The 16,276-nt window shown below is 44.6% G+C and overlaps 1 long non-coding RNA gene across 1 annotated transcript in view; it reads left to right on the forward strand.

Annotated features, from left to right (window-relative positions):
- LOC129696229 (uncharacterized) overlaps nt 1–16,016 on the forward strand; it is a 33,470-nt gene extending 17,454 nt beyond the window's left edge. The window contains exons 2-3 of the long non-coding RNA XR_008723292.1: nt 10,094–10,177; nt 13,859–16,016. This is a non-coding gene — a long non-coding RNA (uncharacterized LOC129696229). The remainder of the gene's footprint in view (nt 1–10,093; nt 10,178–13,858) is intronic.
- Nucleotides 16,017–16,276: the final 260 nt, after the last annotated feature.

The following is a 16,276-nucleotide window of genomic DNA, read 5'->3' on the forward strand; positions in this document are numbered from 1 at the left end:
TTGGAGGTACATGGAAGCACTAAGTAGGTAGTGGAAAGAGCAGACGTCATACCCACCCTGAAGATCTACACAAAATGCTGGAGTAACTCAGCGGGACAGGCAGCATCTCTGGAGAGAAGGAATGGGTGACGTTTCGGGTCAAGACCCTTTGATTGTACCCACCCCATTATCCACTTCCTGGCCTGTGAGTGAAAGGGTCTGTGATTCGTACATTGGCCTCATTAGCCGGTGTCACAACCCACAAAAGCAGAGTGGAAGTAAATCCTAAATCCCATGGCACTGGCGAAGAAAGATCAGTCATGAAATTGTTAAATTTAGCCCCGTGCTTATCAAAAATCTATCTAATTCTGTTTCAGAAATATTCAAAGACTTCTACTGCCTTTTGAGGAAAAGTATAAGAATGGGATTGATGTGGCAGTACCCTAATCCTACCTTGTCAACAGAACATAACGTTCCACATCTGACACTACCAGCCATTTGTTTTTTCTCCCTAGATGTGTTTTGTATTAATGTTTGGTTTTCTTTTTGCACTGTCTTCTTTCTTTTGGAAATTTCACATGTAATTTATGATTTGCTTTTCTTTCTTTGTCAGAGTCTATGTGCCTGCGCAGATGCTGCAAGCAGGATTTTAATTGGACCTGTACTTCGCTGTGCATTATGACAATAAACAAGACTTGAATTGATTGCTTTGAGAGCTAACTTTAACTCAATGGGTTGATGGGCCTGATTTCACTTCTTAGGGAAATAAAAGAGAAAAAGTGAGACCCTCTAATTGGCAGACATCAACAGTCTGAAGAAGGGTCCCGGCCCGAAACGTCATCTATCCATCTATCCATTTGTAAACCGGCATCTGCAGTTCCTTGTTTCTACATTGAAAGTGTTTAATGGGTGAGCAAAATCTTAAAGGAACATTAGACCTATATGAAGAACCCAACTGACTTTCAACTTTGATTTAAACATCAACCTAGCATGTCAAATGCAAGGCTTCTCTGACGAGACAGAAAATACAGTGAAAACCAAAGATGGAGTGTTCTGATAATTAATTCATCTAATCCTCTTTTGTTCACATAGTTCTTTAACTAACTCCAGTACTGGGGCATTTTCATTATGTTTTGAAGTGGATTTTCAATGTAGTATACAGTAAATGAGACAACAGTTGTGTTCCGAGTCCCTTTGAAGTGGTCTGACCCTGGATATGTGCATTGGCCAAGACCGGGTCTTGTTTGAACAGGAATTAATCTCGGCCACACACTTACACCCCAGTTCTGTGTCTGTGAGTAGAATGGAACATCTTAACATTGTTGCGATTAAAAGTTCAGGATAATAAGAGGAAATTATTAATGGGTATTAATTTGATGATTCCAAGCTATCAACGTGAACCATTTTTATGGGCAGCTCATGTTGGAAGCATTGTCATTCATTGTAGTAAAGCTCCATGGTAATGTGGGATAATGCACTAACTAGTGTTTAATTAGCTGGATTATGCAAAGAGTTCTTCTGTTTGTGCATTAACCATCTGATTAATCCAACAAAGGCAGCATTTCTCGCATTTATTACAATAATTCCACAGTGTGAAATATACATCTACTAGATGCGCTGGGATGCATCCTCAGTGATGTAACCTGGGGTCATCGGATGTTTCGGGTTTCACAACATCAGACACCCTCACCCAGGCGACCCAGCCGGAGTTGGTCAAGCCCCGACTTGCGTCCCAGCAGCAACCACCCACGGATCAGCCCTCTTAATCCAAAGCCACTGGTGGCTTTCTCTGCGTCTTCTCTTGCAGATTGAATGGCCCTCTTCTCTGCCAACCCCGTAATGCCAAACTGGTTGGGGACTTTGCAGAGTGAGCGTCCTGCAAAGCCTCTACAGCCCACCTCTATGGGCTCATAGTATGTCTTCCTGCCTCTGTCCTGGCAGATCTCCACCAGTTCCTGGGAACTGATGTGAGTATAGCAGGGAGACCACACCTGGAGTATTGTGTACAGTTTTGGTCTCCAAATCTGAGGAAAGACATTCTTGCCATAGAGGGAGTACAGAGAAGGTTCACCAGTCTGATTCCTGGGATGTCAGGACGTTCATATGAAGAAAGACTGGATAGACTCGGCTTGTACTTGCTAGAATTTAGAAGATTGAGGGGGGATCTTATAGAAACTTACAAAATTCTTAAGGGGTTGGACAGGCTAGATGCAGGAAGAATGTTCCCGATGTTGGGGAAGTCCGTAGGACAAGGGGTCACAGTTTAAGGATAAAGGTAAAATCCTTTAGGACCGAGATGAGGAAAACATTTTTCACACAGAGAGTGGTGAATCTCTGGAACTCTCTGCCACAGAAGGTAGTTGAGGCCAGTTCATTGGCTATATTTAAGAGGGAGTTAGATGTGGCCCTTGTTGCTAAGGGGATCAGGGGGTATGGAGAGAAGGCAGGTACAGGATACCGAGTTGGATGATCAGCCATGATCATATTGAATGGCGGTGCAGGCTCGAAGGGCCGAATGGCCTACTCCTGCACCTATTTTCTATGTTTCTATGTAACTGTCAGCTCCATAATGATCAGCTGTTTTTTCACTTCGGAGGTGATGATCATGTCTGGCCGGAGTGATGTTGCTGTGATGTGCTGCGGAAATTTCAGCTGTTTGCCCATTTCGACGTGCAGCTGCCAGTCAGTGGCTGAGTAGAGGAGGCCTATCCTTGTTTTTGGTTGTGGTCGAGGCTTCTCTCCAGCTTTGACAAAAGTGATTGATTTCTTTGGGGCGTAGTGGTATTTGCTGTTACAGATGGCAGTGACTATGCTCTCAGCAACCACCTTGAGCACCTGGTCATGGCGCCACCGATAGCGACCTTCCCCAAGGGACTTTGGGCAGCTGCTGAGGAGATGTTCTAATGATCCTCTTCCAGAGCAAAGTGGGCAGGAAGGCGTCTCGCTCTTGCCCCAGACGTGGAGGTTTGCTGGGCTTGGTGGGGCATCGTCGACAGCTTGGACAAGGAACCAGATGCGCTGGAAGTCTGCCTGCATGATGTTTGACCAGGTAATCCTGCACTGCGGTATACTCACACGCTCTTCCTCCACACCTGCTCGGACCTCTTCCTGGATTAGATGGTGTCTCTCCTTGCCCCATACCCGCTCTGCCAGTTGCCATGACTCCCACCAATGCCTTTTGCCTTAGGCGCGACTCTTCCACCTCCACTGCTTTCTCCGCCCTCCATCTCCACCCTGTTCTCACCTCGATGCCCGCCGATGACACCTTCTGGTCACTGGAGTCCCTGTACCGCAGAGCTTCTCTTGTTCGCGCCACCATAAACTCTTCCATGAGGCCACTGAATGAGAGCTGCAAGATGTTACTGGTCCCATACAGTGCTGCACTGTTGAGGCTGCGGGGAAGGCCAAGCCACCTGCCGCTGATCTTCCTTTCGAGGGACTCAACTGTGGTCAAGGGAACAGCGTAAACCACAGCACATCACAGCAACATCAGGCAGAGGCCATAGGGGCAGGATGGAATGCTGATAGATCCAGGCCTTGAATCTGCCAGGCAGACCTGATTTGTCGACTTTGGTGAGCCAGGCTTCAAGATCTTCGATAGACTTTTGAATGGCGGCAGAGTCTTTCAGAGTTGCGTCAAAAACTTTCCCCAAATTCTTGACAGGTTGCTCGGTAATGGAGGAAATGGCAGTTCCGGATAGTAAGAAGTGGAATTTGTCAGTCACCTTCCTCTCCTTCAGCACCATGGACCTTGACTTTGTTGGCTTCAAACTCATCCTTGCCCAGGTGATAAGTTTCTCAAGACCTTGTAGGATCCACCTACTTCCTGGGACATGTTGTGGTGATGGTAAGGTCATCCATAAAAGCTCTTATTGGGAGCTGTCGTACACCAGACTTGGTTAGGGGGCCTCTGCATTCCACCTAGGCTGACTTGGCCACCATGTTCATGGCAAGAGCAAAAAGAATAACAGAAATGGTGCAGCCCGTTATTATTCCTTTTCCAAGCCGATGACAGTCTGATGTTTCTGACCCAGAAGTCACCCTCATCCTGAAATTATGGTAATAATCCAGGATCACAACCTTGACCTTGCTGGGAACATGGTGTCGGTGTAGTGCAAGCTCAACCAGTTTGTGCGGTATGGACCCATAGGCATTGGCGAGGTCCAACCACAAAACAACTAGGTCGCCTCTGTTTTCATGGGTTTCTCTAATGAGCTGCGTGACTACTCCAATGTGCTCCAAGCAGCCGGGAACTCCTGGAATCTCACCCTTCGGCACTGAGGGATCAACGTAGCTGTTTTTGAAGAAAAACTCAGTTAATCTTCAGGAGACAATGCTGAAAAACACCTTCCCTTCGATGCTCAGCAGCGAGATTGACCGAAACTGATTGATGTTCTTTGCGTTTTCCTCTTTCGGGATCCAAACTCCCTCAGCGCTCCACTGGTCAGCAACTCTCCCCCTTCACCATACCACCTTCAAGATCTTCCATAGGTGTCGAAGGAGCTCTGGGCAGCACTTGTACACTATGTATGGTACGCCACTAGGGCCTGGAGCAGAGGCTGAGCGTGCCGCCTTGATGATCTCCTCAACCTCCTTCAGACTCGGCTCCCTCACATTGAACTCTGTTGTTGGGGGGGCTGGGCTGATGAGAGCTTTGTTGGGTTCGAGCTCCTGTTCCCTCATTGGATCGCTCAGGGTGTCATGGAGGAAGCGATTTACTTCATCTGTTGAGCACATGAGGCGGCAACTGCGCTTGTCCCCAAGTAATCGCCTGTTAAAGCCAAAGGGATCGGAAATGAATGCAGCTCGCTTCCTTGCACTCTCTCTTCCTCTTCTCCTGTGCCACTCTGCTCTGCAGAGGGTCATAAGCCTTTTCCTTAGGATGTTTTGTAGGTCGGCCAAGGCTTGCTTTCTCCTCTTCAGTAGATGTCTTGTAGTGTTTTTTGAGGGTTCGGAGCTCCAGGTTCAGTTGATGTATTTTGGTGACCCTGCGGTTCATGGTGCAGGTGGTTGGGCTTGGTGATACCTTTCCCGCGATGGCCAAATCTTTCAGAGGCATAACTGACTATGATGGCAGTCATTGTTTGGAGTCGGCGATCTACATCACCTTTGGCTGTGGCTTGAATGATGTTGGTCACGTCTTTGTCAAACTGCAGCCATTCATTCCGGTTGCTGGCTGGGGGCCACTCAATCCGTTGCTGTGGAACTACTACTCTGCAGGGGTTGGGAGATTCTAGTGCGTGGAGGGACTGGGCTCTGTGGGGTGAGTCCTGGCCGGGCTCCTCCTCCGTCTCACCAGGTTCAAGGCCTGCGTGCTACACCTCTTTCTCCTTCTCCGAGCATTTCATTCTTGCCAGATGGATTTTTAGGTGACGGTGGTTCTTACACAGCTTTCCGCAAATGCATCTTATACTCGTAGTCAGGTAGTTTGTGTGGGTCAATAACCCTTGGTCTGTACTATTGGAGATCTCATCCTCCGCCCCTCTCGGGATCTCCTGGGGGTATTTTTCATTCAGCCTTTCTGAACGATTGTTGGGTGGCTTTCGTACGAAAGACACAGACTGGGGTTCTAACCCAGCCTGTCCCAGGTGCTGTCTTTCCGTGCTATCAACTGTCTCTCCAGTAGTCACCAAACTATTCTTGGTTGTCACCCAGTCTAGGTGTCACTGGCTGAGCCAGACTCCAGTGTGAAAGATGCACTGGGATGCATCCTCAGCATTTCTCACAATTACTGCAATAATTCCACAGAATACATCATCCTGATATTAAAAGACTGCAGATGATGATGTTTCTTTGCTTTTGAGGAAAAGTTGGGTACAAGACTTTTACCCTATTTATGGCTCGGTGCAACTAATTATCATCAACTTAATCAACTGACTTTTTTTTGTGGCTAGCAGCTTAGTGATGCTCGGTGACACCATAACATGGATAAAATAATTATTTAGCCCAAGTTGATAAAGCAAATCTGCGAAAGTGAACTATTGCACTAGAGAGATGGCATGATGGCATAGTGGTAGAGTTGCTGCTTTGCAGTGCCAGAGACCCGGGTTCGATCTTGGCTACTGGTGCTGTCTGTACGGAGTTTGTTCGTTCTCCCTGTGACCCGTGTAGGTTTTCTCTGGGTACTCCAGTTTTCTCCCACACTTCAAAGACAGACATGTTTGGAGGTTAATTGGCTTTGGCAAAATTGTAAATTGTCCCTAGCGTATGTAGGATAGTGTTTGTGTTCGGTGATCACTGGTTGGTGCGGACTCAGTGGGACGAAGGACCTGTTTCTGCGCTGTAGTAGTAGATTTTAGTAGTAGTAGTAGTAGAAGTAGATTTTCAAAGTCTACAGAGAGATTTAGGCCATTTGGAAGAGTGGGCTGAAAGATGGCAGATGGAGTTTAATGCTGATAAGTTTGAGGTGCTACATCTTGGCAGGACAAATCAAAATAGGACGTACATGGTAAATGGTAGTGAGTTGAGGAATGCAGTTGAACAGAGGAGTCTAGGACAGTTCTAACCCAGCCTGTCACCTGCACAGTTCCCTGAAGGTGGAATCTCATGTAGATGGGGTGGTAAAGAAAGCTTTTGGTGTGCTGGCCTTTATAAATCAGAGCATTGAGTATAGAAGTTGGGATGTAATGTTAAAATTGTACAAGGCATTGGTGAGGCCAATTCTGGAGTATGGTGTACCATTTTGGTTGCCTAATTATAGGAAGGATGTCAACAAAATAGAGAGGGTACAGAGGAGATTTACTAGAATGTTGCCTGGATTTCAGCAACTAAGTTACAGAGAAAGGTTGAACAAGTTAGGTCTTTATTCTTTGGAGCGCAGAAGGTTAAGGGGGGACTTGATAGAGGTCTTTAAAATGATGAGAGGGATAGACAGAGTTGATGTGGATAAGCTTTTCCCATTGAGAGTAGGGAAGATTCAAACAAGAGGACATGACTTGAGAATTAAGGGACAGAGGTTTAGGGGTAACATGGGGAACATCTGTACTCAGAGAGTGGTAGCTGTGTGGAATGAGCTTCCGGTGGAAGTGGTGGAGGCAGGTTCGATTTTATCATTTAAAAATAAATTGGGTAGGTATATGGATGGGAAAGGAATGGAGGGTTATGGTCTGAGTGCAGGTAGATGGGACTAGGGGAGAATAAGTGTTCGGCACGGACCAGAAGGGCCGAGTTGGCCTGTTTCCGTGCTGTAATTGTTATATTATATTATATTGTATCTTTCAACTAAACTAAAAATGGGATTAGCCATCATTCATTGGACATAGATCCTCAGAAAAGAAAATAATGAAAGAATATGTCCCCAATGATTATTTTGCCTGTGTGGGAAATTATGTTACTTATTGGTATTAATTACCTGACAATTAAACTCCATTATTTTACAGATGTTAAATTAGTTAATGTGCAGACCTCAGTACACACTGAATAATGAAGAGAGTTTAGTCTGTGCATTAATGGACAAATTAATCTGGAGTGTAATATCTGACATTATAATTGTGATGATTTCACAGAATGTGTCACCCTTATGTTAAAAGCCTGCGGATCTATTGACTGTTAGTTAAATTTGTGGCATATTGAGGTATTTAATGTGATAATCGTTCCCTTTTGAGGGCAATGTTATTTAATTTTTAAAGTACTTTAAAATAAGAATAGCAAACAGATACAACTTTGTCTGCATTTCAGAATCTTTGAGATAACAGTTCTTTAACAGTGACATTTATGATTCTATAGCACCAGACAGTTGTCTCACCACCACTGAGGTTAAGGCACAGGATGAAGCCATTCATCACATTGGCAATCTAATACCACTAGCACTGCTCTCTTCTCTCTACATCCTGTGAACATTTTTCACTCTCTGCAATGGAGCTACAGATGCCGGTTTGCACAGAAGAATAGAGTGCTGGAGTAACTCAATGGGACAGGCAGCATTTCTGGGGAACATGGAGACCTAGAGACCACGGGCATAAGACCTAGTGCACGGTCCGGTCTTGGGAAATGGCACCAGATCTGGCAACTCTAAAATAATTTCACTGTGTTTTGCACATGTGACAGTAAAGCACGATTTAATTATTGAATTGAATTGAATTTTTGTTGAGCTGGTAAATGCCGAGCACATACATTGCTCTTGTCCTGGATGGTTGTAGCCTGTAGTTGTCCACACCAGAGGAAAGTTTTTCCTTCACCATGATCCCCACCTATTTCCGCATTCCATAGAGACCACTCCCTCCTCAACTCCTTGGTTCACTCATTCCATTCCCCACCCCAGGTACTTTCCCAAATGCATCCACAGGAGATGCAACACCCGTCTCTACACCTCCTCCAACACCTCCATCGCCCTAAGACAACTTCCAGGAATTTGCAAGAATTCTCCATCCTGGGAAGCCAACAGTCCCTCCAGGTGAGGCAGAGGCTCATGTGCACCTCCTCGCAGCTCATCCTCTGATTTGGCCTTGTTTACATTAGTGAGCAAGCATAGTCTAAGTGACACACATATCTTTGGGATGTGGGAGGAAACCAAAACACCCAGAGGAAACTCACAGGGAGAATGTACAAACTCCACACAGACCAGCACCTGAGGTCAGGATCAAACACGAGTCACTGGCGCTGTGAGGCAGCAGCTCTGCCAGCTGCACAAACCATGATAGATAGATAGACATATATATATATATATATATATAGATATAGATATAGATATATATATATATGTGGCAACTTCCCGTGGCTCTTGCAGTTTTGCGTCTGTTTAAGAGTAAGCCTGGACAGGTGAATGGGTGGATTTTACTACTGATGATGTGTAAGGATAGATCCCAGATGGAAGTGCAATGTTTGAAGATCAGAAACATATTTTGTAAATTGGAACTTTCAAATATTTTCCTCCACTTCTGACCTCACCAATGTTAACGTACACAATCTTGTGTATCATCTGTTGCTTATCTTTTGCTGCTGTTATACCTGGAATGTAAATTGGATGGATTCCTTAGGATTGTAAGCCTGAGGATATGAAAGAGGCTGCTCTGTCACAGGAGTTTCATATTCCATTTTAAATCAGCAGCTCATTTAGATTTATTCACTTGTTTGCCAGAGTCCTTCAGTCATTTGCTTCACCAATCAAGATCAAGGACATGTGAAACTGACAGAAGGAAAACCAATCAACAAATAGGGCTGATGCCTCACAGTGCCAGAGACCCAGGTTCTATTCTGACCTTAGGTGCTGTCTGTGTGGAGTTTGCACACTCACCCGGTTTGCAGAGGCCAATTAACCTACAAACCCGTACGGGTTTGTAGGTTAATTGGCCTTTGCAAATTGCCCCTAATGTGCAGGGAGTGCCTGTGAAGTGGGATACCATAGAACTAGCACGAAGAGATGATTGATGATCGGTATAGACTCGGTAGGCTGAGTAAATCTATTTCCATGTTGCACCTCTAAACTAAAACCATGAAGAGTGGACATCCTGTGCCTGTTTCTCGGTTCTTAAGTTGACTTGAAAAGAATGGGAAAAGAGTGCATGTTGGAATCTCAAGATCAATGGAACATAGAACATACATAGAGCAGTGCAGCACAGGAACAGGCCTTTATCACCTCAGAGGATTATGGGGTCAAAATCCATAACTCCCTGAAAATGACAATGCAAGTAAATAGAAAGTTGTAGTAAACAGTACACTAAGTGAGACCCATTGGGACCCATGCTCACACGGGAGGGCTGGTCCCCCAACGCAATATTCCACCTCTCCACCAATTCCAATATTGGTGGCCAGTGAGGAGGGGGGGGCTTTCTGGAGCGTTAGTATGGATGTTGTGGGCCGGACTGGTTTCCAGAGGGCTAGTATGGACATTGTGGGCCGAATGGAATCTTGGGCTGGCAGCTCAGTCACTCAGGCCTGGTGGGCTGGCAGCTCAGTCACTCAGGCCTGGTGGGCTGGCAGCTCAGTGAGTCACTCAGGCCTGGTGGACTGGCAGCTCAGTCACTCAGGCCTCGTGTGCTGGCAGCTCAGTCACTCGGGCCTGGTGGGCCGGCAGCTCAGAAACTGCCAGAAATTCTGCCCAAAACAGGTGAGAGACTCTGAGAGAGAGAAGGAGGATGTAGAATCAATTTTGGACATTTTTCATCTTTTTCTGCAGATCACAGCAATGAAGGAGGAAATGCTATCCTGGCCTGGATCTCACAGGAAACCAATGAAGGGAGGAAGAAAAAAGATTGAGTGGGTGAGGTTTAATACTTGCAGGGAGAATACTTACTGATGACTCCTCCTGGGCTAGTACATGCCTGATGGGCTGAAGGGGCTCTTTAAAAAAAATCAGAGTTAAATCTCAGTGAAAGGCACTTTTTCTGGTGTTTTCATGGCCTGGCACGGGCCTTTTGAGCCAAAATGCTCCTCCTGGGCTAATACAGGCATTTTGGACAAAAGGGACTGGTTTCTCGGCTAATAGGTACCTCGTGGGCCAATATAAGTGGTTTCAGGCAGGCCAAACAACTCATTTCATTTCATTTCCATTTCCATTGCTGTTTCAAGCACAGGGCAGGCCAAACAACTCATTGAATTTTCATTTCATTTCCATTTCCATTGCAGTTTCAAGCACAGGGCAGGCCAAGCAACTCATTTTATTTTCATTAAGGGCTAACAAATCATTTATTGGAAGTACATTGCAGACTCACAATTCAGTAGACTCACAGCTCAGTTGACACAGCAGAATCCGAGTTGTGTCCTCTCCCTCGCAATCTTCCAGTGTGACTGACTCACATCTAGACATCCGGGGTTTTATAGTCCTGCCCTCCCAGAAGAGGCGTTACCTTCATCATGGTGATTGACAGGCGAGAGGGCCAATCAGCTGATCTCAAGATTTTTTTAAACACTCATAACTTTTTTATTTGCCATCGATCGGAAAAATCCTCAGGGCTGCCTCAGCGGAGGAGGGCTGTGAGTAAGATGGCCAAAAATCCTAGCGATATAGGGGAGCGTTTTTTCTAAAATTAATATACAGCGCTGACAGGAAGTGGTCAAGATCAGACATTTAGATATGGTATGGTATGCTTACATTCATTTGCCAGGGTATTGAATTTTAGAGTTAGGAAGTCATGATGCAGCTTTATGCTGCTTTTAGAGTATTGCATGCTGTTCTGGTAGCCCCATTACAGGATGGATGTGGATGCTTTGGAAAGGGTGCAGAGGTGTTTTACCAGAATGATACCTGGATTAGGGGTTATTAGATGCAGGCAAAGGTTGGACAGATGGACTGTTTTCTCAAGATTTCCAGGGGTCACAGGGCAACCTGATTGAAGTATATAAAATTATGGGAGGCGTAGACAGGGTAGACAGTCAGAATCTTTTTCCCAGAATGGAAATATCAAATGCAAGAGGGCAGAGCTTCAAGGTGAGAGGGGCAATGTTTAAAGGAAATGTGCAGATGGTGGTGAGTGCCTGGAATGTGCTGCTGGGTTGGTGGTGTAGGCAGATACTAAAGTGGCATTGAAGATACCTTTGGACAAGCGCAGGGACATGCAGGGATTTGGATTATGTGCAGAATTAAAGTTAGTCTTGGCAGTACAGACAGTGTGGGCTATAGGATCTGTTCCTGTGCTGTACTGTTCCATGTTCTATATTCTATGAACACGCAGGATAGGGGTGGTATCATGTGAGTTAGATAGATAAAACTCTCGACTTTCAGAGAGTCTGTCAGAGGTGCTTCAGAATGTATCCTTCAGAGAAATTTAGAGTCTCTCAGAGGGTGTCAGAGGAGCCTTAAGGGGGTCAAGGTGTCCCACTGTGGTTCAGAGGCGTCCTATCAAGCATCAGCGAGTCAGGCAGAGAGTGCCAGATGGTCCATTTTGGAGGGTTCATTTGAGGGTGTCAGTGGGTATTTCATAGGATCAGTGGATCAGATTGCCAGTGTCAGAGGGTCCTTCAAAAATGCCGGAAGATCCCTCAGAGGGTCAAATGATCCTCCAGATGGTCTTTCAGAGAGTGTTGGATGATCCTTCAGATGGATCTTCAGAGAGTGACAGATGACCCTTATTGACAGACATTCAGAGAGTGTCATATGATCGTTCAGGTGGACCTTCAGAGATGGTCAGATGGTCTTTCAGAAAGAGCCAGAGGATACTTCAGATGGTCTTTCAGAGAATGTCAGATAGTCCATTAAAAAGAACCAGAGGATCCTTCAGAAGGTCAGATGGTCCTTCAGATGGACTTTCAGAACATTCTTCAAAGAGTATAAGCGTCTCACTTGCTTCAGTCCTGTGGTGAATTATTTTTTAGTGATCAATCATTTTAAATACTTTTTCCCTAATATATTTGATTTAAACTCTACAAAACGAGTTCATCTTTTTACCTCTGAATTGGGTGTATTTTCAATACAGACATCAGCAGATCTAACAGCTGGACAACACCACAATGTCTCTCATTTTACCACATATCACTTCCAAGTCACCTTGATTCAAATCATATTGCAATTAAGGGGAAGTCACCTTGATTCAAATCATATTGCAATTAATGGGAATGCATTGAACAGATTGCTTACTAACAGAGTTAATAGACACATCTTGCATCACCATTATGCAGCACTTCTTGGGCATTCTTCCAAGTATCATAAAATGGGAAACATTGCATTAATGCAGTGTCTTCATAGCTTTAGGATGTACGAAGTGCCTTACAACCAATGTAGTGCTTTTTAAGCATAGTCCCTGTTATAATTTAGCAGTTGTGATCATTATAAATCACAGGTGAAGATTGTGAACACTGGTAAGTTTTTTCGTATTAGATTAAATCTGCAGTGAATTCTCCCTACGTCTTAATGTCATTGTACTTACAAGTCAGTGATTGAGGGACTACGATACCCAGACATATGAATGTGCCATTGGGTAACGAGCTACTTTCATGAACATGTCCCCCAGAATGCTGCCCATATTTATACTCCATGACGCAACTCGATTGGTCTCACCGTGACATAATTGCTATGATCATTCCAAATACATGCAACTTTAGTTGAAAATAAGACTTTAAACTTTAGACTTTAGAGATATAGCATGGAAACAGGCCCTTCAGCCCAACAAGTCCGTGCCGATCAGCGATCACCCCGTACACTAACACTATCCTACAAAATAAGGACAATTTTACAAATTTTTATCGAGACGAATTAAACTACAAACCTGTACACCGTTGAAGGGTTGGAGGAAATCGGAGCACCCAGGGAAATCCCACGCAGGTCGCAGGGAGAATGTACAAACTCCATGCACCCGCACAGTCAGGATCGAACCCGGATGTCTGGTGGTGTAGGGCAACAACTCTAGGTTGCCTTTGCCGGCACAGTGGTGACAGCATAGGCAACCATTAAATATGACTTTGAATGGTGATGGAGGTAAAATCTTGACCCTAATCCAATAACGTGCAGCTTTATGACTCTAATTTGCACGGCCAGCAACCACCTGTATGCTAATTCTATCCTACACACTATGGATAATTTACATATCACCCACACATTAGTGGCATCCTACACACTAGAGACAATTTAGAGAAACCAATTAACCTACAAAATCTGCACATCTTTGAAATGTGCACCAGAGCATCCCACGTGGTCACAGGGAGAAAAAGTGCTAACTCAGTACAGACACCACTTGTAGTCAGGATCTAACCCGGGCCTCTGACGCAGTAAGGCAGAAATGCTACCATTGCGCCACTGTTTCCTTTCCAGAGTCACATTTAATGCTGTTCACCATCTCCCATTGTATTCATAAATGTGAAGTTCTGACATGAGGTTACCCAGATGTGTTTATGGCAAGATAATTCATCCGCTCAAAAGTGAAGCTGGTGAGCTCCACCACTAGATCTCAAATCTCATTTTTCATATCATCTGGGGTTTCCAACCATTGTCTATTTCATTCTCCATCAGGTTAAAGTGTTTGATCAGCAGCTTTGGGGATGATTGTCATAGGAGACAGTAAGACTGGAGGCTGACTCTTGGGAGTGCACATGACTTCAACAGAGGTGCAGTTAAGGACATGTGTGATATGTATCTATTATGTCAGGTTAAAATTATGAAAGATAAGTGCACCAAATGATGGCCTTTCCTCAAGTAGGAATCAACAATTTCAGAAGGCCGAGAAGAAAGATACGTATCAACCTTATTGTAAGATTCAGCAGTAATCGGTATTTTGCTTTATCCCATTTGCTAGTTTCGTATGGAGGTTTTTGCTGTGCTTCTATATCATATCATATGTCAGATTTTAATAGTGTTTAATGGGTTTTAAGTAAGGGAATGTGCATTTAGAAACATAGAAAAAAAGACAATATGCGCAGTAGGCCATTCAGCACTGACATCAATATGATCATGGCTGACCATCCAAAGTCAGTACCCCATTCTGTTGTTCCCCATATCCATTGATTCCATTAGCACTAAGAGCTATATCTAACTCTCTTGAAAACATCCAATGAATTGCCTCCACTATCTTTGGTGGCAGAGAATTCCACAGATTCACAATGCTCTGGGTGAAAAGGTTTTTCCTCACCTCAGTCCTAAATGGCCTATCCCTTATTCTTAAACTATGACCCCTGGTTTTGGACTAGATCTCAAATTCCATTTTTCATATCATCTGGGCTTTCCAACATTCTTGCTATTGAGGGAATGCAGAGTAGGTTCACGAGGTTAATTCCCGGGATGGCAGGACTGTCATATGTTGACAGAAGAGAGATCGAGATACTGTCCATATAGTGCCAGCGCAATAACCTGGCCCTCAACACCAGCAAAACCAAGGAACTGATTGTGGACTTTGGAAGGAGTAGGAGGGGGACCCACAGCCCCATTTATATCAATGGGTCGATGGTTGAAAGGGTCAAGAGCTTCAAATTCCTGGGCGTGCACATCTCTGAAGATCTTTCCTGGTCCGAGAACACTAATGCAATAATCAAGAAAGCTCATCAGCGCCTCTACTTCCAGAGAAGATTACGGAGAGTCGGTTTGTCAAGGAAGACTCTCTCTAACTTCTACAGGTGTACAGTAGAGAGCATGCTGACCGGTTGCATCGTGGCTTGGTTCGGCAACTTGAGCGCCCTGGAGAGGAAAAGACTACAAAAAGTAGTAAACACTGCCCAGTCCATCATCGGCTCTGACCTTCCTTCCATCGAGGGGATTTATCGCAGTCGCTGCCTCAAAAAGGATGGCAGTATCATCAAAGACCCACACCATCCTGGCCACACACTCATCTCCCTGCTACCTTCAGGTAGAAAGTACAGGAGCCTGAAGACTGCAACAACCAGGTTCAGGAATAGCTACTTCCCCACAGCCATCAGTCTATTAAACCTGGCTCGGACAAAACTCTGATTATTAATAACCAATTTTCTGTTATTTGCACTTGATCAGTTTATTTATTCATGTGTGTATATATTTATATCATGGTACATGGACACACTTATCTGTTCTGTTGTAAATGCCTACTATGTTCTGTGTGCTGAAGCAAAGCAAGAATGTAATTGTCTTATACAGGGACACATGACAATAAACTCACTTGAACTTGAACTTGAATGGAGCGGCTGGGCTTGTATACTCTGGAATTTAGACGGATGAGAAGGGATGTTATTGAAACATATAAGATTATTAAGGATTTGGACATGCTAGAGGCAGGAAACATCTTCCCGATGTTGGGAGAGTCCAGAACCAGGGCCACAGTTTAAGAATAAGGGGTAAGCCATTTAGAACAGATATGAGGAAAAACTTTTTCACACAGTTGTGAATCTGTGGAATTCTCTGCCTCAGGAGGCAGTGGAGGCCAATTCTCTGGAGGCTTTCAAGAGTGAGTTAGATAGATCTCTTAAAGATAGAGGAGTGAGGGGATATGGGGAGAAGGCAGGAACGGGGTACTGATTGTGGATAATCAGACATGATCACAGTGAATGGTGGTGCTGGCTCAAAGGGCCGAATGGCCTACTCCTGCACCTATTGTCTATTGTCCCCCAACATCGGGAACATTTTTCCTGCATTTAACTAATGCTTCTTCTGTATTAGAAACCAGAGACTGCTGAAATATACAAAACTACCAGAATTTAACAAGTACCCATTCAGTAGAAGGAAGGTTAATAGTAAGATTAAACGAGTACTTACCAGTATGAAGTTTGATCTGTATTTTATGAGGAGTTACGATGAGGGATTACGTGAAGACCCCAGCCCAGTGCGCAGGTGCGGCATACTTCGAAGCAGCGGTGTGAAATCACAGGATAGACACAATATTTGAAGTAAGATAGTAAAGATCATGAGACATCAGTTTATTAGTTTGATCTATATATTGAGGGTGGGAGCGGAGGGCACGTAATCCCT

This window comes from Leucoraja erinacea, chromosome 4 (genome assembly GCF_028641065.1).
Source record: "Leucoraja erinacea ecotype New England chromosome 4, Leri_hhj_1, whole genome shotgun sequence".
NCBI classification, from domain to species: Eukaryota; Metazoa; Chordata; class Chondrichthyes; order Rajiformes; family Rajidae; genus Leucoraja; species Leucoraja erinaceus.